At 40.6% G+C, this 23,318-nt stretch overlaps 1 protein-coding gene and 1 pseudogene across 3 annotated transcripts in view; both read right to left on the minus strand.

Annotated features, from left to right (window-relative positions):
• BTBD3 (BTB domain containing 3) overlaps nucleotides 1-8,912 on the minus strand; it is a 39,123-nt gene extending 30,211 nt beyond the window's left edge. Inside the window, exon 1 of one of the 2 annotated variants that reach the window (XM_082856535.1) lies at nucleotides 8,815-8,912. The gene's annotated coding sequence lies outside the window, so the exon portion shown is untranslated. The remainder of the gene's footprint in view (nucleotides 1-8,814) is intronic. The other variant, XM_082856534.1, reaches the window with a different exon arrangement.
• Nucleotides 8,913-19,398: 10,486 nt separating this feature from the next.
• LOC309973507 (transmembrane protein 14A-like) lies at nucleotides 19,399-19,749 on the minus strand (annotated as a pseudogene). The gene has a single exon. The product of its transcript is annotated as a transmembrane protein 14A-like (transcript).
• Between the last annotated feature and the right edge of the window lie 3,569 nt (nucleotides 19,750-23,318).

Below are 23,318 nucleotides of genomic sequence, written 5' to 3' on the forward strand. Positions count from 1 at the left end.
TCAGAATGTGGTGCTTGTGAAATTTTATTTGTAATATGTATGGTAACTGAGGCTAAAATGTTTACACTCTCTGAATATGGGGACCTCCCCTGCTCATAGACTATTAGAGAAAAATAAAGTAGATTTTTAAAAAACTAAGTAATTAGATAGTTTGAGGAAAAAAATTAGAAATTGAAGAAAATTTTCACATTTTTGTGTTCAGGTTACTGGCATTGGGTTTACACATTTCTAGAGATACATACATCGTGGTTTTGGTTTATTGTCTATTCTTTGGCTGCCTTCACAATCTCTAAAATAATCATCTTTTTCTGGCACATGACTCACCTTATTTGCACAGTAATTGCCACAGTAAAAAGATTACAAATATTTCCTGCTCTATCAAAAGAGGAGAGGGAGGGCTTCCCTGGTGGCGCAGTGGTTGAGAGTCCGCCTGCCGATGCAGGGGACACGGGTTCGTGCCCCGGTCCGGGAAGATCCCACATGCTGCGGAGCACCTGGGCCCATGAGCCATGGCCGCTGGGCCTGCACGTCTGGAGCCTGTGCTCCGCAACAGGAGAGGCCACAACGGTGAGAGGCCCACGTACTGCAAAAAAAAAAAAAAATTGGAGAGGGAGCCTGATGTTTCTGAGGTATTCTCAGATTTAAAGGACACAAAAGGAGACTCTAGAAACTCTGTAAGCAAAATGGTTGCTGCAGGGATGGCCACAACACATGCTTGTCCGGGGAACTGAAGCTAAAGGCCTGAGAGCTTTTGACTTTGTGGATTTAATATCATGTTCAACTATGTGCTTCTCTGTGCCTCTGAAGGATTTCAAAATCACCTTATAAAAGAACTTATTTCAGCTAGAACCTCAGAGGATAAAAGGACTTAAAGGAGACTGAGAGATGGGGAGATGTCCTGAACAGCAAGAAAGCACAAAAGGAGAAAATAAGTGGTTGCATTCCACTTTAACAGATGGGTTAAAGAATAAACAAAGGAAGAGCACATCACTGATATTTACCAGGGAGCTCAGGCTCCCTGTATTTTGAAATGTTCCCAAGGTGAACCCACTGCCCACCGTTGCTTAAAAAACTGAAATCCAAAGAGATCAGGTTCTAGAATTCAATTCACATCATTCAGATGTGAATCGAGTCAGTTGGCTAAGGCTTTCTGACAGTTAAGTGACCTGTTCCTACACACTGGCACTGTTTAGCACTTTACAGACGGTATCCTATTTAATCCTCATAACCACTCTCTGTATTATTATACCATTATAAATTATACATGTTCTTCAACTTCCCCGTTGCTGATGGGATGCTAAATCACCAATGCTAGATCCACAGATGCCAAAGGACTACACTGCTTTATGAAAAATTCATTGGAAAAAAAAATGGAGAATGCAGACTATGTTCATTTATTCAAAAAACATTTACTGACCATCTTCTATGTACCACACACTTGGGACACATTAATGAACAGACATAAAATACCTGGCCACATGGAACTTACTGTCTAGCAGGGACGGGAAAAGAGAATTCACCAAAAATAAACAATAAATAAATAAAGTCATACGGTAATTTAGAAGTTAGTAGATGTTATGGAGAAAGGAAAATGTAAAGCATTCCAAGAGGGATACCAAACAGTTTGCAACTGTAAACAGCATAGACATCACTGACGAGGTGGTTGGTAGCTTAGTGAAGACCTGAAGGCAGTGAGCGAGCTGGCCATGAATGCATCTGGGGAGAAAATACTACAGGCAGAGGGAAAACCCAGCACAAAGACCTAAAAGTGGGAATGTGCCTGGAGGGTTCCAGGATCAGCAAGGAGGTAAGGATGGCTGGAATGGAGAGCATTCCATTGCAGGGAGAGGAGTGGGGAGGAGGTCAGAGGTCTTGGTAACCAGAAAGTGTCAGGCTTTGTGAATCATTATGAGGAATCTCGACTTGTACTCTGAGTGACATGGAGAGCCAGAGAAGGGTTTTAAGCATATGCAACCTATGGTTGTTACGTCAATAACGTATTAAAAGAAGGCAGGGAAGAAGAAAGGAGAGGCCACTGCATACCATCCAGGCAACAGGTGCTGGAGACTTGGAGGAAGGTGCTTGCAGTAGACGTGAGAAAAGGGGTTGAACTCCTGGATTTATTTGGAAGACAGGATTCTGGATACATCTGGAAGATAGAGCAGCAGGATCTGCTAACAGCCTGGATGTAAAGTGGGAGAGAAAGAGAAGAGTCAGGATGATTCCAAGGTTTCGGCTTGAATAACCCCAAAAATGGAGCTACCCTGACACCAAAATTGGGCAGGCTACAGGGAGAGCAGGTTTGCAGAGGAAGATCAGAAATTCTGTTTTAGTCCTTAAAATTGAAGTATATTTTACGTATTCAAGTGAGAAGTCAAAAAAGTAGTTGGATATATGCATCAGGAGTTTAAGAGACCTACTTCAACTGGAAATACATACTGGGAGTCTAAAGGAGCTACATGGTACTTTATTAAAATCTTACAATTGTTTGTGACAAGAGTCCCACAAGAACTGAGCCCTGAAGTATTCCAAATTAACAGGCTGGTGTGAAAACAAACAAACAAAAAACCACACACGTTTTTAAAAAAAATGACTGAAAAGCCAGTGGTACAGAAGGAAAAGCAGGAGACTGTGGTGTCCTCAAAATCAAATGAAGAAAAATCAAATCAAAAGAGAGAATGACCAATTATATCAAGTGCTGCCAAGAGTAAAGAGAAGAATTGACTGTTGGATTCTGCAATTTACAATATTTTCTTTTGAAAAAGCCCTGGTGACTCTATCCCACACAGCCCCCACCACAGAAGACATGAATATCCACTGAATGTGATGTTATCTTTTAATTTTGTCACAAACTGAATTCATTTTTCTAAAGAATTATTCAGAAGGAAGGATTTACTCCAGTTTAATATTTGGAACTCAAGTCAGTAGATCTGTTAAGAAATACCAGTGATAAACTGTAGCTGCTAACAGTAATCTGCTAATTCCTATTAACAGATTACTGCTAATTGAATTCCATTCAATTCCTATCCCTTAAAAAATAATAATAAAAATACCTCTAGGTAAATTGGAAATAAAAGGATACATTTCCTCTGTCCTGATGAGGAATTATGATAAAACAAAAGCCAATATTGTACTACTGTTTTTTCTATTAAAGAACAAGTTTGCACATTACTGCCATTACTATTTGATAATGTTCCAGATGTATTTTATAATGTTCCAGAATGCTAACACTAGTGCAGCCTGCCATAAAACCAAAATAAAAGGTATAATTATTAGAAAGAAGTAGACACAAGTGTCATTACGTAAATAGGAAACCCAAGAGAATAAACTGCAAAGCTCTTAGAGTAAGAACCAGCTATAAAATAAAATTACAAAAATCAACAACCGTCTATGTCAGCAATAGGCAATTTGAAGAACCCATCACAACAGCAACAAAAACATAAATACCTAAGAAGAACCCTAACAATAAATATTAGGACTTATATAAAGAGTAAACAAACAAACAAAACACCTCTGCTAAGAGACAGAAGGTCCGTATAACTTTTCACATCCCTTCAGAGAAACACTGACTACTTTATATGTACATGACAGTCCTTGCCAACGAACCAAACTAACTGGATATTTCTCAGTTCTAAGGATTCATCTGCAGACCATTCCAGGTTAAGATGGCACGTTTAACAAAACATTCAAGCACATCCTCTCTCTAAACTCCACAAAAATGGCAGTAAAGAGTTCTTTCCAGGTCTTCCCTGGTGGCGCAGTGGTTGAGAGTCCGCCTGCCGATGCAGGGGACACGCGTTCGTGCCCCGGTCCGGGAAGACCCCACATGCCGCGGAGCGGCTGCGCCCGTGAGCCATGGCCGCTGAGCCTGCGCGTCCGGAGCCTGTGCTCCGCAACGGGAGAGGCCACAACAGTGAGAGGCCCGCGTACCGCAAATAATAATAATAATAATAAAAAAGAGTTCTTTCCAGAAGACAAAGATGGAAGGATTTGAAGAACTGTAGTGGAAATTACAACAAAATCATGAAAGTGGAAAGCAGATGGACAAGTAGCAACTCAGCAGCCCTAAGAGTGAAATGCTCCACCACCAGTGAGAAAAGCTGAAAAGCACTCCAGTTTGCTTCAAAACTGGAGAAAGGGTAGAGGGCTAAAATAAGGTTAGCAGCCTTACTTCCCGGATGCCCTTCCCACCTCCTGGCTGTGGAGCTCTGGCCCACAGTCCCTGCCTGAGCCCAGCAAGACCGGAGACTGATTCTTGGGAGAGTAGATAAAACAGGTAAGTATTTGGACTGTGAGATCACCAGAACCTTCCCCAAAGTGAAGAGGATGCTAAGACTCCAGCCAGATGTCTCCCCAACACTGGCAGCTGGACCCTTTCCTCAGCGCAGGGTGCTGCCTGATGACCACCCTGACCAACCCAACAGGAAAAGACCTCGTATGTGGTCCCAGTGAAAAAGAAACCAGTAACAGTCAAAAGACTGACACTGAGGAGCCTAAGGGGATGGGTGGAGGGCAATGAGAGATAGGGGACCACTTATTTTACAATAAGTATTTTAGTATTCTTAGATTTAAATTATGTGCATGTATTAGTATAAAGATAGTAATACAATTTTTATTTGAAAGGACAGATGACTATAATTATGATTTTTAAAAGAACAGTGTGACTTCCTCTAGCAGATACTTCTATATATTCTAAATGTACATTTAAAAAGATTTAACATTGATTAAGATAAGAGGTCAATGATAGATAAGTAAGACCTAAAACAGAATCAGACCCAAAAGCTAGTCAAGATCTTAAAATATAGTAAAGGGAAGACCACAACCCATTGAGGAAAGGATGGACTGTTTAACAGATGGTGCTAGTAGACTAGATGGGCTGGCTCAGGAGGAGAAGGTGCTGTAAAACAATTCACATCCATGTGCTAATATAGAACTAAATGTACAAGTCTAATATATTTCCAAAATTTTCGTTTCATTTACCTCACGTCTGTTTATATTTTCAAACGTAAATATTTACAAGGAAAAGTCATAATGGACAAGATGGAGAGAGCTGACTACATAAAAGTAAAAATATCCTGTTGTTTGGAAAACACCATAAAGTAAATTAAAAGACAAATAACGAGCTGTGGAGGAAAAAAAAATTACAAATATGATAAAGGCACAATGCTCTTTACATTAAGAGCATATTTATATTATATGCTCTTTACATTACGAGCATATGTTATATAATATATATAGAATATTTAATTATACATATATTATCTCTTTATATTAAAAGATACTTTAACTCATTTTTAAAAATCATCATTTAACAATAAAATGGACAAAGTACCTGGACAACTCTCAGAAGGCAAAATGAACAAATAAAAAGCAAATTATTAATTTCACTAGTTACCAAAAAAATATGAATTAAAATAAGACCACATTTTTATAGAAGATTAGGAAAGATTAAACACCGGAGTGCTGATACTATGGAAAGACTGTTCAGTGTGTAAGGGCATCGATGTGCTCTGGCATAAGCAATTTGGCAACAGGCCTCAAGAGTCATAAAAGAGTTCACCTCTGCCCCAGGAATTCTGCTATAAATCTAGCCTGAGCAAGTCAGAGACAGTAAGACTTTCAGACAAGGGCATTTACCCCAGCTCTGCCTGTGTGTCTGCTACTACTTTCTGAGCCTACATCCTTTGCCAGACTCTGTTGAAGACCTTCCTCTATCTGGTTCATGCCATCACTCCAAAACTCTATGTTGCCGGCACAATTATTACCCCCATTCTATGGATAAAGGAAGCACAATCAAGTAATTAGGTAATTAAGGTCACTTAGCTCGGAAGTGGCCAAGCTATGACTTGCAACCAGAATTTAATATCATACCTCCAAACACTGAAAATGGAAATATGTCAAAAAAGAGAAAACTAGCTAAATAAACTTTGGCATACCCATCATTAAAAATTTTACTTTCAAAGAAGATTTAAGGGCATAGGAAATGTCTGTGATATATTAAGCGAAAAGGCAGCATTTAAAAATACAAATGAAATTAAAGTGCCAATTTTGCTTAAAAGTATATATACGCAGACAAATAAAACGGGACAAATGGAAGCATATCATCCCATGAACAGGTGATTATTTCTGGATGTACCTGTGATTTTTATTTTTTTAACTTTTTTTGGTAATTCCCAAAATGTCTACAACAAGGACAATGGCTTTTCATTTTAAAATGTTTAAAAACCATATAAAGAATAGAAATTCTCAACTGTAGATGCTTAGAAGGCCTCAATTTTTAAACATGGAATGAAAAGATTAGGTGAGCAGTTACTGCCTTAGCTGCACAGCATTACTGCTGAACTACAAGGTCCATCAAACGAGAGAGGATTTTCCACTATCATTTTCTTCTCAGAGTGAAATGGGGAAAATTAGCCTTACGGAATCTGCTTGATAACCAGAAAGTTAACTAGCACATAACACAAGAGTAAAGAAAACCTCTGCAATCCCCAATAGATGCTGGGAGTCACTATACTACCATAAGCATTTTGAACTGACTGATCGAATTCTGATTATTATTTACACAGTAAAGTTGGAAAGGTTTCATAAAAACAAAAAGCCTAAAGACACGTAAATATTCTGTACTATTTTGTGTGGAACAGTTTTAAGAGTTCCTTGCAAGGTAAACTGGAATTAGTTGGCTGCGGAATATCTGTTTTGAACATAAAAGAATGAACATTTTAAAAAATTATCTTCGTTTGGATGTGTGTGTGTTGGGGAAGGGAAGGAGTGGGTGAATCTGTAGACAAACTGTGCCTTTCTTTTGTTATTTTAAAGTATAACGTTACAAGTGGTTTAACTTTTTGCAAAGAATCATGGCAAAGCACTTTCTAGGAACAAAACAATTTACAAACTGACAATGACATTTTTGGGCCACAAATTAGCAAAGGTTTTTGCATGGATATAGGATTATATTTCACTTTTAAAATTTCTTAAATATGTCTTCGGAGTTTAGAAAAATGATGCATATACTTCGTAGATTTGTGTGCCCCAAAGAAAAAATAAAAATAAAAAAAGTTGCTTCCACCTCTTTCGGAACTTTGTTACACAAGTTCTTAGTGCAAAGACTGGTAAAGGTAGAACAGCAGAGCTGCTAGCATTATCACTCCATACAACAGCATTAATAAATAATTCTGAAATTACTTAGTGAGAAAAAGTGGAATTGCGTGAACTCACCCTTACCTGAGCTGAGGCCAAGAACTGAAAAGGGTCATTCAAAATCTTTAGAAAAGTTAGAGTCCTATTCAGAAAACCAAAGGTAGACCCGTCCACTTCCCCTGGAAGACCCGTTGCTGTGGTAACCTGCAGTCACCCCTCAGAGTCGGTACATGCTGGGGGAGGGGATCCTCCCAGAGGCTGGGGGATGGTTAAGAGGGGAAATGGGGGAGGGAGGAGGAAAGAGGGTTAAAAGAAGATGAAACCCCTTGGGTGCGGCAGGGGTCAGGAAGGTGGGCTTACTACTAGGAAATTCAACACGCCCGAAAGAAATTCAAAACACCAGTTAGAACAATGTCTGGACGCTGGAGTCGTATTATACAGTTCAGCTAAAGTTTGAACCATTAGAGGCGCTTCCCTCCCTCCCTCCCCGGCGGGAACAAACCACTCTTTGTGAGTTCCTGACTATGGAAAACGAAGCCAGAGTTTCGTCTCATCAGTTACAAACTGAATGCTACTTCGCAAAACTAAAATCTTGACTTTCTTAAATTAAACCTATGCTTCCCAAACTCTGCTGCACTATTGGAATCACAGAGGGAACTTTATAAACTACACACCGTGTTTTAATTGGTCTGGGGTGTAATTTTGAGCAGAGTTTTAAAAGTCTCCAATGGTCCTTTTGTGCAGCCAGTTTTAGGAACTACAGTACTCTAAGAAAGGAAAAAAGAAAGCATAGTTATCTCCCTTTGTCTTTTTACGGCTAATAATAGAAATTAGCTGGCTTTCTCCAAGCACACACAGGACAATAGGTTTCTTGATAAATAGGAGTCCCCGGTATGCCCTAACAATACTTTCTTTGAGATTAAAAAAAAAAAAAACTGGCAACATAAGCCCTTTCTTCCCAAGAGAGCAAATATCCTTCTTACCGAAACACCAAACTTACACATCTATTTTAAGAGCGAATTGGCAGTGAATACAGCTCAGAACTTGGAGGACGAGCTCCAGGACCAGAAGGAAACTGAACCCGCAGAAGCCCACCAGCATTCGCGGGGGTCCTGCGGCCACAGGGGCTGGGCGAAGGCCGGGGTGTCGGTCGGGCCCCGCAGGCTGCGCCCCAGTAAAGTTTTTCCAGGGAACTTTGCTCCCGTTTCCAACCCGCGCCTCCCCGGGAGAGGGGCGCGGCCCCGCCACCTGCTCGACGCCTAGGCTGCTCGGCCGCGCCCCCTCCTTGGACCTCGGCCACCTTCGGGGGTCGCGCACTCAAAGAGCGCCCGTACTGCCGGCAGGAGCCTCGGGGGGTTCGCCTCGCCCCTCCCCGGCGTCCTCAGCTGCAGCTAGCCCTGCCCTCGGGCCCGGACGCCAGGACCTCCGCGCGGGGCCAGCACCGTCCCGCCTGGAGCTCTTCCGGAACCCCACCCGCGCGGCCAGCGCCTCTCGAGCCGGGACGGGGGATCCGGGCGCCCCCACAACCCCTGTCCCGACGCCGGCCGGCAGCCCAGTCTCTGCCCAGCCAAGCTCTGCCCCTCCGGCCCGCGGCCGGGAGCGCGCCCCTGGCCCGGCGGTTCGACGCTGCGCACGCGCGGAGGCGCCCGTCCGCTCGCTCACGGTCCCCTCACTCACCGCTCGCTGTCCTTGTCGCCTCAGGCAGCGCCCGCCGTCTGCTCTGCTTACTGCTCGCTGCCCCGGCTCGGTGCCCGCTCCTCAGGCCCCGGCCCGGGCACTCGGGGAACCAGCGCCCGGCGGGCTCGGCGGGCACCCGCACGCAGGGCACGCTCCGCGGGGCCGCGCACGCGCGCACCCGAGCGACGGGAGGGGCGGGGCCGAGCGAGCTGCGCGCCCGGAGGCGCCTCTGGATACCGGGCATGCGTAGTGCCTTTCCCTTCCTAGGGTCTGGTGGCGTAGTGGGCTGTGTGACCTTGGACCTGTGAAACGTAGGGAAGTGGAAGAGGGCCAAAAGTCAGTCTTCGCTGAGAAGCAAGTTCGCTCTTGTCCCACAAGTTGCAGTCTTCTTCTCTGTATCATTCGTCAATTAAGGTGTTAAATATTTATTGAGCACCTACTTTGGCAGAGCCTTTGTGCAGAACACAGGGCATCCTCAGGTAATGGTGAACCGATTGCATTTGGCTTTGGGATTCCTTTTCGGGCACTGAATCCAGCCCTCTCTTTGAACAGATGAGAAAAGTGCATAAATAGAGATCATCCAGTACCTGAAACTGCAAACCTTAACTACACTCTTAAGCAGTTTGGGGAAGGAGTGTTGCCTCTGGCTGGGGTGATGAGAAAACTTTGAGAAGCCTGGAAGGGTAAGAGATGGAGTCAGAAGATAAGCTCACCTGGGAGGAAGGTCAACGCAAAGGCAGAAACTGCAAAAAAAAAAAAAAAAAAAAATCAAGTAATATACGAGCTCATGAACCTTCTTGGGGACAAGTTTAATCTGAATGTGTTTTTCATAGTGAAGGGCAAAAACGGTGGCAGGAAGGGTACTTGAAGCTCGTCTGGAAAAGATTTTTGATGCTTCACTTCAAATTTTCAGCTTTTTTTTAGTGGATAACTGATAAATACTAAAGGTGTGAGGGAGAAGAGTCTGGTGTTTCTGGCGGTCTGATTAGATGCAGAATTTTGGAATATAAGGTGAAGACTAGCAGTGAAATTCTGTAGAAGTAGAAGGGTCCTGAATTCAAGTGTTGGCATCAGAAATAGAATACATGGAAACGTTTTCAGAGATTGTGAGATTGTGAAGGACAGGATTCCCTAGTTTTTGTCACTGCCTGTTTGGGTGTAAAGAATTGTTTCTCATGACAGACACCTACTTCATTAGATTAGATCATCATCCTTGGTAGATATTTATTAGTGGATAAATTAGACCTTTAAAATGTACAGCTACAATCACTAAATGCTTCTTTTAACATGAGTTTGGTCCTGGGAGAATACATTTCTACTTAATTAAAAAAACATTAATTTGAGAGACAGTATATGTAGGGAAAAATATATGGACTTTGGAAAACAAAAACCCCTTTTATAAAGTCCAGATGCTCTGAAACAAACTGTCTGATGTCATGCAAATTACTAATTATCTGTGAGCCTTACTGTGTTCGTCTGTAATGTCAGGGAGGAAGAAATTTTCCTCTTCCCTTTTAGGTTCTTCTGGCTGGTGTAAGAATTCAATTGAGACAGATTAACAGAAGAAAATCAAACAACAGTTTAATAACATATGTGCATGGCAGAGAGCCAGGAAAACGGAGTAACTCACCAAAATGATTGACACCCTTATCTTAAATATTATCTTCAGTTTAAAGGCAAAAGAAGATGTTGTGGGTGGTGGTTTGGGACTTGAAAGGGGGAGAAGGCAATTCATATAAATGTTTGGTAAATAACTGTTTGCTGGGTCAGGCAGAGACAATGGGACACAGAGTGGACTTTGATCTCTAAGCCCTATTCCCCTACCATCCCTAGCCCATAATTTTTGCAGGTATCTCTGGTGATAGCTCTATTCCTGGAATAGGCCCTATATCTAAAATTTTTAGGCAATTAGCGGGGGAAGGTCAGAATTTCTTCCTGAGTCTTTTGGGCCTTGATTGTTTTCAGTTCTAAAAAAAATCTGCATACCAAAGAGACATTTTGGGGTGGCAAGTTTTGTTCCCCTACAGTAGCATGGAATCATAATATTTACCTTGTATGATGGTTAATTTTATGTGTCAGTTTGGCCAGGCCACAGTACTCAGATATTTGGTCAAACATAGTCTAGATGTTTATGCGAAGGTATTTTTTTTCAGGTGAGATTAACATTTAAGTCAGTGGACTTTGAATGAAGCAGATTGCTTTCCATAATGTGCGTGGGCCTTATCCAATCAGTTGAAGGCCCAAATAGAAAAAGACTGACCTCCCATGAAAAAAAAAAAGGAATTCTGCCAACATACTGCCTCTGGACTTGAACTGCAACTCTTCCCTGGGCCTCCAGCCTGCTGGTTCACCCTGCAGATTATGGATTTGCCAGCCTCCACAATCATGTGAGTCAATTCCTTAAAATAAGTCTTTCTCTCTCTCTCTCTCTCTCTCTCTCTAGTTGAAGAACCCTGACTAACATACCTTGCAAGGTTATGAAGATTACATGAGTTAATTATCATCTGAATCTGAAAAATGGGGATTATAATCTTTAACTTATAAGGTTATGACAAATTAAATAAAAATGGGTAAAGCACCCAGCACATGCTAGGGTCTGAATAAACGGCAACTGCTATTACTTGTAAATGAATACCAGAGGCAGAAACCAAAAGAGGAGAGAGTGTGGATATTGGCACTGTGAGATTTTCTCAGTTCACTGGGTAATACTATTAAATTTAAAAAATTGATATAGGAGGTAACACAATTTTGGTCTCCCTAGCTATGATATACCAAAAAGGTGATATGTATGAATATTTTAATTATTTTCAAATAAATGCCTAATGAGCCTAAAGATAGACTCTAGTTGTACTCTTAAAACACCAGACATGCAAAGCAGTGACATGATTTCACGTCTGAACATTTTATTTCAATTTAAGTGCCAATTAACTACTTGCTGCTAGGATGGAGCAACCTAAGGAGAGTTTATGCTGGAAATAATTTTTAGTCTCAGAGTAGATGCATGATGTAGCATTCAATCAGTGTGTTTATTAAATCCCTTTTGGGGCAATCCTGTAGCTATTGGGAGCATGCAAAAATGGATAAGATATTCCATTTAATCTACAGATATTGCCATTTGTTATGTACTAGGCAACCTCCTTGCCCTCGGGGAATTGATCAAAGAGCCTATGAGTCCATAGCTATAATGTAAGGCAGAATGTGGCAAGTGCCTTAGGAGGGGCATAAATGATTGAGCCAGTTGTACTTTGCACAGTTTGGTTTGGCACAAGCCAGTGGGGTAGAGCAGCATCTTTTAAAAAAAGTTTGAACAAAGCTGGTAAGCGTTAAATAAAATAACATTCTCATTCCCCTGACTCACTTGCTTCAGTTCAGAGTTTACAGGGTATAATAAGAGAGGGTGAGGCAGGAGGGGCCTTGACAAGCCATTCAGAGGTAAACGCTCCTCTTTTCTTCGTTTCCTCTTTCTTTTTCCGTCATGGCTGTTGTTTTGTTTAAAGGAGAATTTAACTTTAGAGTTAAAAAAAAAAATACTTAGGTAAATTCCCCTGACCTCATGAAGATTTATGAGGAGAATACATAAAAATCTAACATGACAATAACAAACAGTGGGGATTGGAGTTCATAAAAGGACAAGGAATAATTGAGCTGGAAACCATGAGCCAGGTGGACAGAGATGACCATCATGTTTGTTCTGTAGCCTGGGCTGTCATGATGTGACCCCCGTTTTCCTTTTGGCTGGGAATGAAATATTCCACTGTGGATGAGAGTAAGCCAACTGCAGGACTGACAAAAGCAAGTGATTTAGGGGAAATACACAGCATTTTAGTAATTTTTAAATAATCAGGATGTTATTTTATTATAAGAATTTGTGAATATATTCATTTCAGGAGCTTTGCCACAGTGAGTGGGAAATAAATTAATCTGGGATTGAAGGAAACTCTATACTAGAAAAGGAAAGGTTTTAATAAAATTGAAAGGACTAGCCTCCAGCCATGGATGTTAATTATCATCTGATGAATAATAATGATGATAATAAGAGATGTGAAATAAGTTAAAATAAATCCTGGGCCAAATTTTTTTTAAAAATTACCAACTCTGGAATGGTGCCTTGCAGAATTAACCAATGTGCTCACATTAAATGGTTTAAAATTAGAACTAATACATAGCTCTGCACTACAGATTTATACACAGCATCCTCTCTCCATGATTTTTTTTTCTCCATGATTTTTTAAAATTAATACTATTCAAAAGAATTCAACCTGGTGAGTATCACAAGTAGAATGTTGCCTACTCAGTAAAGAGAATGGCAATATAAGTATTTCTTATTATAAGAATATTTGATCATGAAAAATCAAAATATAATATAAAATGGCTAGCAGGCACAATATCTATTATTTTTTCCAGTTCTACCTCCCTTTAATATTTTATCCCACTGACAAAATGTCATTGACACACAACTTTTCAATAAGATGACTTTTGCACATTTTAATTATACCTGTAGTTTTAAATCCTAAGTACACGTTCCATCAATATGACATTTAAAATATTAAATTGAGTATAATCATAAAAATTAAATGCATGTAAATTATTTTGCATAAGCAACGACAAAAACTGTGCGACAAACCCAGTACTGGGTTATAGAGGGTTGTTTCTTTAAAAATGAACCTCCTACACTACAGAAAATTATATCCAGTTTTCCAGAATGTAAACACATACTACATTAAGCAAGGTTTTGTAAAGTCACATGAATATTAAAATTATTTATATCTCTTATATTCTAGTTTAATGGGACAGTCTAGGTCAGTGCTAAGAAAGAAATGTTAGCCACAAATTTGAGCTAGATATGAAATTTAAAACTTTCTAGTAACATTTTAAAAAGTAAAACCAGGTGAAATTAACTTCAATAATGCATTAATCCAGATATTCAAAATATTATCATTTCATCATGTAATAAATATAAAAAATTATTAATGAAATATTTTACATTTGCTTTCATACTACATCTTCAAAATCTGGTTTGTATTTTCCTCTTACAGCTCATCCTAATTCAGACTGCAATTTCAAATAATTAGTAGCCACATGTGACTAGTTGCTATCGAGCTGGACAGCACAGATCTAGGACTAGGTTGTTGGTTCTCAAAAGTGGCTGCACATTGGAACCACCTGAGAAAAGATGAAAAAATGTTGATGCCTGTGTCATGGTCCCATGATTCTAGTGTATTTGCTCTAGGGCATCACCTGGGCATTGGGATGAAAAAAGATATTCGGGTGATTCTAATATGCAACTAAGTTTGAGAATCACTAGTTTTATTTAAGGCATTATCAAAACTTAAATATTATGAGACTGGTGTCAGTTGTTCTTTACTTGAAACCAATAGCATTTAAAAATCATGCTGAAACATACTAGCATATATAGCATACGTGGCACATGTGCATCACTAGTATTTCTTAATAAAATTAACAATTGCTAATAAAATTCCAAGCTTTGATTATTCAGGCCATGAGTTCTGATGTAACATGGACAATTCCAGGTAAAGATTTACTTCAGTGCTTGGTGAGAACTGTTGTGTGTTGGCACTTCTGTATTTGTTCTGTGGAATTTTTACTTTATGATTGTTTAGAAAATCTCCTAATAGAGAAACACCTCTGACAATGGGATCACAAAACTTTTCTATGATGCCTACATTTATTTAATATGTTTAACTCTTGCACTCAACATCCTACTGCCAGTATAAGAGCTAACTCACATTCATGACAAAAATTTCCCACCTTGTTTTCTACTCCAGTCATTGTTGATTATCTGTACCTAACATATCAGGTATATCTAATACCTCTCAGTAATAAACCACTCTAGGAATTAGTGGCTTTAAGACAACCTTTATTGCTTCCATCGAATCTCTGGGTCTGCTGTGCAGTTCTGCTTCTAGGCCAGGTGGGGTGCCTGGAACTAGTTGGTCTAGGATGGTCAACTGGAATAGCTCAGCACTGCTCCTTGTGGTCTGTTCGTCTCCAGTAGGCTAGCCCAGGTGTGTTCTCAGAGCAGTGGTGGCCCTCCAGAAACTGTGAAAATACCCAAGCACATTTTAAAGCCTCTGATTACATCAAGTTGACACTGTTTCATTAGCCAAAGTAAGCCACATTGGCAAGCCCAGAATGGATACAGGCATTAATTAATTTAATCTGCCATGCCTAGGTCTTATTTGGTTAGTCCTATCACATTTGATTCCATACATTTCCAGTTATTCTTACTCTGCAAGGTTTCTTTTTTAATCTCTTCAGTAATTGCAGTGTTGACTATCTCTCCCTATTGTAAATGGGATCTCTCTCAAGTTTTATCAGTATCCTTCTGTCTTGTAGAACTTTTCTTTGAGATTTAGTCATTTTTACACTTTTAAAACCTTTTTAAAATTGATTATATGGGTAAATAACAAAAATGAATACAGTCTTTGATTAACCCAACAATCAGTAAACAGATATGTTTAAAACAATATGCAGTCTTGAATTCTAAAAGGATTTTAAATGCTATGTATTTCATCAGAATTCTAAACCTGATTTCAAAAAGATTAAGTAACAAGTTCTCATATGCATACAGTTGTTGATAAACACTTCCTACTTGTCTGTTATCCATTTAACGTTTGTAGTTCACACGTGTGTTTTTCACCTCATCATTGATGGCTCAATTCATCATGTAAAACCATTCCCGGTTGAATTTTGAGGAAAACATACTAAAGAGTTATATAGAGAGATTTTCTTAAACCCACACATTAAAGTAAGAGGCATTGTGTTTTATCACTTGATTATATGACTGAGCTATGTTTTTAAGAAATAAGCAAGTACATTTCCTTCTCTGGGTTTGCTTACTTGGCATCTGTGGAGGTTCAGAGTCCTATAGAAACCTTTTTTCTTTTTCCCTTTAAACAGGCATTGTAAATTGTTACTAGATTATAACCTTATAAGAGTAAATTACAGTTCATAGAGCTGTGAGTTACCATGCAACATTCTGTGCCTACATGAGTGAATGACAAAAAACAGACGAATAAAACACCACCTACTTGTATTGTGCTGTTTGCCCTTCTAAAAAGGGTTATTACTGTGCAACTCCCCATAAAGCTGGAGAAGGTATTCTTTCTGATCAAATAAGTTGGACCCCGAGAAGCCCTGTGGAGTCTAATTCTCCCAAGGTTAGCTTTGTGGGTTTGGAATATTCCAGAATGTGACAGCAAAAAGTCATATCCCACCAGACCATTTAGCTTTGATTTTCCTCAGAACCAAACCTCCAAACAGGATTCAAGTGCAAGTAGTGTGTTTGGAGGTGATCCAAGGAAACACTGAGGGTGAAGCGGGGAAGTGAAACAATGAGTGGGACGCAGCCAGGTTACCAGCTGGAGCTCAGTCCTGTGGGGGACTGGGGGGACCGAGTGGGGAACACACACCAGGGATGTCCCAGTCGAGGCTGGAGGGAGCTGGGATTGTTATCCATCAATTCTCATCCAGTCCATCAAAGACTGAGGTTCTGCTCCCAGGGAAACTGATTTCCCTGTACTTCCATTCAACCTTTGCTTATGAGCTGAAGGTGGTTCAGTGGCCAGAAAAAAGGCAAAGAATCTCAATTGCTGGCATCTGGAAGACAGGCATTTTCCACCAGTAAGTGTGAAGGGATGTGAGCAGGGCAGCTCCACACGCACCAGGTAAACACAGACACGGAGAGGCGTCATCAAGTCCCTTCCCAGGCAGACCTGAGTATTATCTTCATTCCCCTCAGTGATTGCCTCTTGTCCTCTGATTTCTAGTCCTCTCTGATCTTCTCAAAATGTGATGCTGTCAATGGAGGTATGCTCTAAAGATGTTCACAGCAGGCAGTGACCCACTGTGCCAGAGAACAACATGGGTTTGCCAAACCACCCGGTTACTTGCACACCTTAGCAGGGCACCTTACATCCAGACTGTTTCCAGAAAGTTTGGGAAAATTGTACAAAGGTGTCAACGTCTTGGAGAAGATCTGAAGACAAAGGCATTAGCAGATTTCCATCCAGAGCAGTTGTTCTCACCTGGAGGAAATTTTAACCCCCTCTCCCTTCCTGGAGATATTTGGCAATGGCTGGAGACCTTTTTGGTTGTCACAATGTGGGGGGAGGGGACTATTGGCATCAGGTGGTTAGAGGTCAGGGCTGCTGCTAAACATAATGTACAGGATAGCAGCTCCCACCCCACAAAGAATTAGCCATCCTAAAAAGTCAGTTGTGGTACTGTTCAGGCACTCTGATCTAGAGAAAAAACATCAGTGGGAAAGGAAGAAGTTACATATCATTCATTCCGATTTCCTCTCCTAATCTTTTCTCCCAATTTTTGCTCTAACAAAGTTTCCATTGATTTCTAAACGTGTTTCTAAGCATCTTGGGAAGCTCATTATGTTTGTGAAACTTTAGTAAATTGAATAAGGGAGTAGCAGTCTGACCTTTTAAAATGTTTCCAGATGCTGAGCACTGGATTGAAATGCTAAATCCAAAGAACCATCTAATGCTGATTAGTAGTGATACGGCAAAAAGGGCAGTTTTCTCTTGACAAACCAAGTCACAAAGGACAGAAAGGCACTAACACTCAGTGATTAATTTCTGGAAACGTGACTGAACGAATCAAATTATGTATCATTTGATGCCATTAAATTTGAGTTCCTGCATTATAGGTGGACCTTTTACTTTTCAAGCATTCTCAGTGTGTGAAATTGAATGTGCCATTTACAAGCTATCATGTAATTTTCTGTTTTCTGAAACAAAAGCAACAATCTGGGTACATTAAAGACCATTATATAATTGACAAACCTGCTTTTTAAAATTTGATCCAAAACATTTACAATTACTATCATTTGCCAAAGGGAGCTATTCCTTAACAGTGAAAAGTCATTTAAAAATTAAAATCAAAACCTCCTCTACCTTTTTCCAACAGGAATATCTTCCATGTGTATACATTTTCACAGTTTGTGAAGTTTTTTTATACCCATTAACTCACTTGATTTTCACATCAACCGTATGAATAGAACAGATAACATTTTCCCCACTTTTAAAATGAGAAAGCTAAAATTCAGAGAGCATTATTTGCTGAAATAAAAATTTGGTTGTCGGAATTCCCTGGTGGTCCAGTGGTTAGGACTCCACACTTTCACTGCTGAGTGTGCAGGTTCAATCCTGCACCCTGCAAGCCATGAGGCGTGGCCAAAAAAAGAAAATTTGGTTGTCTTACAAACAGCCGACACTATCAACACTACACAGTGTCAGCTGTTTGTAAGACAACCAAATTTTTATCACATATTACTTCGACTTGATGTTTAATTCCAAGTTTTAAAATTTTTATCGAAGTATAACATACACATGGAAAACTATGCATAAGTGTGCAACTCAATTAATTTTCGCAACCTAAAAGCATCCATGTAACCAGCACTCTCACCAAGAAACAGGACATGACCATCATCCAAAAGCCCACCTCATGCCCCTTTTGGACACCACTACCCAATTCCCCAGGATAACAGCATCCTCATTTCTGACAGCGTTGACTCATTTTGGCTGTTTTCAAATTTTCTATAAATGGAATCATACACTATGTCTCTTTTGTGTCATCCTTTGCTCAGTATTAAGTTTGTGAGCTCCATTCAGATTATTGGGGGTGGTTGTAGGTCATTCTGATTGCTGTATAGTATCCCATGTGTGACTGTTTCAAAATTTAGTCATCCAGTGTGATTATCGATGGGCATTGTGGCTGTTTTCCAGTTTTTCCCTGTTCAAACAGTGGTGCTGTGAACTTTCTTATACACGTCTTTGGTGGACAGAGGGACATATTTCTGTTGGACTTATACCTAGAAGGAGGATTGCTGAGTCAGAGGATTTGAATAAGTCAGCCTTGGTAGACATTGCTCAACAGTAGTGGTTGTACAGATTTACACTCCCACCAGCATTGTGTGACAGTGCATGTTTCTTATCCTTGCCAACACTTCATATTATCTGTCTTTTTTCATCTGATTCCTTCCGTTAGGTGTGGTATTACATCATGGAGATATTACATTTCGGTTTTAATTTAACTTAATTTTTTAAAACAGAATGTGTTTTATTTGAATACTGAATACGTTCTGTTGGTACAGAGTGTGCTGAGGCTGAAGTTTTTTAAGGAAAAAAAAAGGCAGTAATACAATTAAAATGGAAAAAAATGATTTCAAATATAACACAAATGACAAATAGATAACATTAGCATTCTGTGAAGCCCACTTAAGGGGCATTCCATCATCTGATAAGTTGTAGTTTAATTTAAACTTATTTCAGACATGAGTATTTGGAACTATCAAAAAAAATACCACATCTATAAAACATGACAGCAAATCAAAGAGTGTATCACGATTTATTAAATATCTTTCATGAAACCAGTATGTGATAATTAGAAAACAGTTAAACCATTTGTTTAAAAAAAACCCTTAAACTGTTGTCCATATTAGAGGTGACGGTATGTCTTTTATAGTTTGTAACATAAAATAAGACCATGTTGAACTTTCCATATTGAAATTTATCTTTTCAATACAAAGAATAGGCTCTGCCCGTTACATCAGAATGACACGGCTTTAGGTTTCAGTTCCTCCGAATTCTCAGAGTGAGACAAGAGCAGCAATAAGACAAGTCTCAGAAGCATCATGAGGCTTAAACCTGCAGCCAGCCCAGCTGGCATGATTTACTTGGATCTCTTAAACCTCACCCCCATTGTGGTGTCCAGGAAGAAAGCTGTAAACAGTGATCGTTTTACACCTCGCTTGTCATTGGAGACACAGTAAGCTCCATAACCAGCCGAAAATCCAACAAAAAGACCAGCAATCAAAGATGGAACACCACCTCTCTGCTTATATCCCAAAATGCTTACGGATGCCACCAGGGCTGCATAACGAAAACCAACCAGGTCCATTGGCAAGGTCAAGTCTGGTGTGGAGTTACTTCCGTTGAATTTCTCTCTCCTCTGGGCCAGTCCAACTCCTTGAGGACTAAGCTCAGGTTCAGTTCGTCCTGTCTTTCTCACAGCATCAACCTCACTGCCAAGCACTAGGCAGGTGCTCAGTAAATACTTGCTACGGTCTGGAAGCTGACCCCGCCGCCAGCGCCTTCTGACTCTGCGTGCTACCTCTCGGCACTCTCAATTTTAATTTTAGTAGTTGGAAGCTGAGCCTCTTGGCATCCTTAGCCTCTAGATTAAACGCTGATTTTCACACTAAAATTGGCTTTGTTGTCCCTAGTTCCCACCTACATAAACGCAGGGCCTTAACACCCACTTCAGAGCCACCTGGTTATTTCTGATTTTCCATTTAGCCTGGAGGACACTGCTTCTGGATTTTGTCCCTGACCACTCGCTAGTGTTTGGTACCCACGAGACGTGTGGTGAGGCATGAGGTGTGGTTCACTCAGAACCACGGATGCCGAGCCCCTAAGTGTACCATGTCTCCACCAAGAGCGGTTCTGCCCAGCACAACAAATGCTGCCAAGGTCCAGGGCTACTGAAGAGCATTCTGTTCTCCCTTCACGAGAGTCATATTCTGAGTTCCACTATAAGAGATTCTTTGTTACCTAGGCCCCAAAGCATTATCTCTGCCTCCATGTGCATCCTCTTGTCCTGACCCAGCTGGCCAAATCCCATGTTCCGGATCCTGTGTCATGACCTTCCTCTCTCCCTGGGTTAATTATACTTGATTGCTAGAAGAGCTTGGAAAAAACATCTCCTACTGGTCTCTTCATCCGTCTCTTCCTTCCTCCCATTTCTGACCCAGGAACTGCCTCCCATGAGTGAGTGCCTTCATCTAACTCCAACTGGTCTCCAAATCACAATTTAGCATAGCCTGGGATATTATGCTATAAAAACATTGTTTTTCTGAGAGGAGGGATACTTTGGAAGTTAGAAAATTATGAGCTGTCCATGATATAAAGAAGTATATCTGCACTCTCTCACTGAGTCACAGGACTACACAAGGTCGATAGTTCCCAGGAAATGGAGAGGCACCTGGACTCTTGAAATTGGATATGTTCAACCTTCAATACCCAGGCACCTAATGTCTACAGATTTGCCAATATCTGTAAAGAATGACTGCAATAAGAATCTTCTCTAGTCCTGGTTTTAATTTTATTAACTGGGTAGATTGTCATAATAATCCCTTATATATAACCACCTTCAAATTAAGTGGCTTAAAATAATAAGCATATAGTTAGTTCATGAATCTGAGGGTAATGACTTAGTCTGGGCCAAACTGAGCAGTTCTTCTAGCCTTGACCCAGTTCACTCACGTGTCTAGATTCTTAGCTGTCTCTATAGTCATGGTTTGGATGGCTGAGGTGACTAGTCTCTGCTCTGGGTATTTTCCCTCCTTCCTCTGGGACCAACAGGCTAGCCCGGGCAGGTGCTTCCCGTGGTGATGGCAGAGGGCAAGAGCAAGGAAGCCCAGGTGTGCATCAGCTTTTCAAACCTCTGCTGGTATTATGCTTGCTGACATCCCATTAGTCAAAGTAAGTTATGTAGGTAGAGCCAGAGTCTAAGTGGAAGAATGGCAAAGTTTGATGGCTAAAGGTATATGTACAGGAAAGGGTAAAGAACTGGGCTATCACACGAAGTAAACTTAGACAAGCCACGTAATCTTTCTAAGCCTTATTTATGTTAGTAAATTAGAGATGATCGTAACTCAGAACCCCCCTCCCAAGTATTTCTAGTGATTTAAATTGTGATAACTGGGTTGCAAACATCTAAGTTCTTTATAAACTGTGAAGTGATGTACACATGTGAGATACCATTATGATGATGATGGTGGTGATGTGCATTATTCTCTTTATTATATTTACGTGTTGTCCCTAATAATTGGTCTACATTGTCCCTGAGCAAAACTCTGAAGTGTGTTAGCTTGGCTTTCAGTGCCTCTGGCCTGACAAGTGAAGTGGCCTCGTTTTTACTAAGCCTCTCAGGAGTGTCCATTACAATAATCTACCCATTTTTAGGAAACAGTCAATAAATGGATGAATACAGAATATGAATAGATGAATGAATAGATGAATGAAGTTTTCAAGGAAATGACTAGTCAACCCTTGTCCTTTCTTGCATTCAATCAAGATGAATTGGAATTGAGTGCCTTCTCTGGTTAGAGCTCCCTCAACCTGTTAGTAACAAGTACCAAGGATTCAAATAAGAAGAGAGACAGCTGCTTCCCTGGAGGAATTCACAGTCTATGAGTGAGAAACACTTCCAAACAAATTCAATTACAATGTGAGGCGTACTCTATTGGAGGTGTGCGCCAGGTGAAGTGAGATCAACTGTGTCTTGTTAGGGAAGTAAGGGGAAGGTTTCAGAGGAGGCTGTTTGGAGCAGAGAGGAATGAGTGGCAGTTGCCCAGGCCCACAGGTAGGGGTGCACATTCCAGGCCAAGGAAACAGCCTACCCAAAGAAAGGATCTCAGAGAGGTGGCATGTTGGAACATTGGTTATACCGGAATTTACAATAGGATCCTGGGTTTAACGGGAAATGTAAGTCAGACAGATGGACAGGTGGGCAGACCTTTTATATTATCCCGAGAATTTTCATTTTGCAGGGAGGGGAGGGCACTGAAGAGTTGGAAAGGGAGTGTCATGTTCAGAATTTAGTATTAGAAGGACAACAGTGTCAGGGAGGACAATAGGAATGAGATTGCAAGAGTCCAAGTGAGAGGTGGCCCATCCCTGATCCTGGGCCAAGGAGGGAGGGATGAAGAGAGAAGGGTAGATCGGACAGAAAGTCACTAGAGCTAATGGGACACAGGAATCAACTTGATGGAGGAAAGAGATGTACCTTCCCAGAGCAGGAGCATAAAGAGTATTCAATTAGGCACTGTGTGAGTCAGTCAGTGGATTGCTGGCATTTACTGAAGGCTTGCTTTGGGCATACCAAGGAGCTAGTTACTGTGGTGCATCTAAAGATGCTGAAGATACAGGCCTCTGACAATTAGTACACGAGTGGCTGTAGTAAGTCACAGAATAGAAAAAGAGCTTTTATTGAGGAACAGTCTTTGTGCCATGATATCATCAAGAAAGGGGTGAATGACCTTGATTAATTAGCTTTTATTTTAGGGGGCTGGGAAGTCTCATTCTAAGTTTGCATTGTTCGTGTCTCTATTAATTGTCCTAATGGATTCTATTCCTCACATGGAAAACCAGCTAAATGCCTTTCTCTCTTCCTAACGTGTGAAAAATGAATAAGACTCGAATGTAGAGTTCTTCTAGAATCTTTTTATAGAAATGGCAGAGCCAGCACAGTGCCCGTCTTGCTTGGTGATGGTTGTTTTGAAAAACATACAGTAAGTAACTAAGTAAATTGACTTACTTATCTGAAACATGTATTTTGAGAATTTTGTCATAGCCCAGTCAATTCGGAAGCAAATCATTTACAGTTAGAGTAGAAGAGCCTAACCCTTCACAGAGGACGTTGAAACTTTCCCACAAAGTATTGAGAGTGACTTCAAGCAGATTATA

This window comes from Leucopleurus acutus (genome assembly GCF_964270905.1).
Source record: "Leucopleurus acutus genome assembly, chromosome: 16".
Taxonomy (NCBI): Eukaryota; Metazoa; Chordata; class Mammalia; order Artiodactyla; family Delphinidae; genus Leucopleurus; species Leucopleurus acutus.